A 1,991-nucleotide genomic window follows, 5' to 3' on the forward strand; every position below is an offset into this window, starting at 1 on the left:
TTAGTGTTAGTGTTAGTGTTAGTGTTAGTGTTAATAGCACGAGACTTAAAGGACAGTGTTGTTTCTGTTACAAAACACGCACGTTTCGTGTTAATTGGTGAAGTAACTTTACATGTGAGAACGACGAATATAATTTCTCTTTAATGGACAGAACGTCGAAATCTTCAACAAATAATTTTCATCTCATTTGATGTTTAGATCGTATTAAAATCAGTTTTAGTATCATCGAAAACAAGTTACGTAATATCGATATTTTTCTTAACGTAGACAAAAATTGAATTCTCCATCTTCCATTATCAGTAACTGAGACAAACGTTACCATGTTGGGAATCAGATGTTCGGGACAACGTCTCGTTACGATACTCGCGACGTTGATTCTATTCGTGCCATTCGATTACGTGGTTATTTTCCTGACATACGCTCTTTTAATCCGGGGTGTGGAGAACTTGAGGGAAGGAGCAAAGGCATACTCCTCATCGGCAGAGATGCGCGGCTTTTATCCGACTTTATTCCCGAAAACATTACTAAGTAAATCGAAAACGTTCTAATATGTAGACCGAACTGCTTCAAATTTTAGTAACAATTTCTTTACTTCCAATTCACGCATAAATGCATAAACTGAATTACTATCGACGATAAAAAGATATCTTCTTTTAAGACACCAATGAAACGTACCAGAACTATGTATTTCTATCAAAAAATTTCATCCGAAAATAGAAAATCGTATTCCTGAAATTCCAGCAAAAGTATAACGCGAGGATCGTCGAGAGGAAGGGACGAGGAAGGAAAAGAAAGGACATAACACAAGCGCGGCAGAAGGGAGAAGGGACGAGAATTGGCGCGGCATAAATTATTAGGCGCATATACAGTTATATGATTTCAAAATATTGCATTGGTATCACATATACAGGATGGTTGGTAACTGGTGATACAGGCGGAAAGGGGGTGATTCCTGTTAGTGTTAGTGTTAAAAGCACGAGACTTAAAGGACAGTGTTGTCTCTGTTACAAAAACACGCACGTTTCATGTTAATTGGTGAAGTAACTTTACATGTGAGAACGACGAATATAATTTCTCTTTAATGGACAGAACGTCGAAATCTTCAACAAATAATTTTCATCTCATTTGATGTTTAGATCGTATTAAAATCAGTTTTAGTATCATCGAAAACAAGTTACGTAATATCGATATTTTTCTTAACGTAGACAAAAATTGAATTCTCCATCTTCCATTATCAGTAACTGAGACAAACGTTACCGTGTTGGGAATCAGACGTTCGGGACAACGTCTCGTTACGATACTCGCGACGTTGATTCTATTCGTGCCATTCGATTACGTGTTTATTTTCCTGACATACGCTCTGTTAATCCGCGGTGCGGAGAACTTGCGGGAAGGAGCGAAGGTAGACTCCTCATCGGCAGAGATGCGCGGCTTTTATCCGACTTTATTCCCGAAAGTTCGTCCAGGTCATAAAGCGTGCGCGCGAATTTCGAGTTAAATCAAATTCGTCCCGCGAAACGGTCCTCCCTGGGAAGCGTTTCACGCACGCAAACGAGATTCCACGGCGACATTACCAATCGTTCATTCCGCACGGTGCACTATTCATGGGGTTATAAGGCCGCTTCTTCGTATCGCGAACACACGCGTGATCGCGGCGTGAGGATCGTCGAGAGGAAGGGACGAGGAAGGAAAAGAAAGGACATAACACGAGCGCGGCAGAAGGGAGAAGGGACGAGAATTGGCGCGGCATAAATTATTAGGCGCATATACAGTTATATGATTTCAAAATATTGCATTGGTATCACATATACAGGATGGTTGGTAACTGGTGATACAGGCGGAAAGGGGGTGATTCTACGCAAAAAAAGAAGTCGAAAATATAGAACAAACATTTTTTTTAATTTCCTTTTTAAATTTTTTTAAAAATCTACAGTGAGACCCGTTATAACGAGACGTGATAAAGTGCACGCGTACCGAGCGAAAATTCAAAG

Source organism: Bombus impatiens, unplaced genomic scaffold, assembly GCF_000188095.3.
Source record: "Bombus impatiens unplaced genomic scaffold, BIMP_2.2 scf_0985, whole genome shotgun sequence".
NCBI classification, from domain to species: Eukaryota; Metazoa; Arthropoda; class Insecta; order Hymenoptera; family Apidae; genus Bombus; species Bombus impatiens.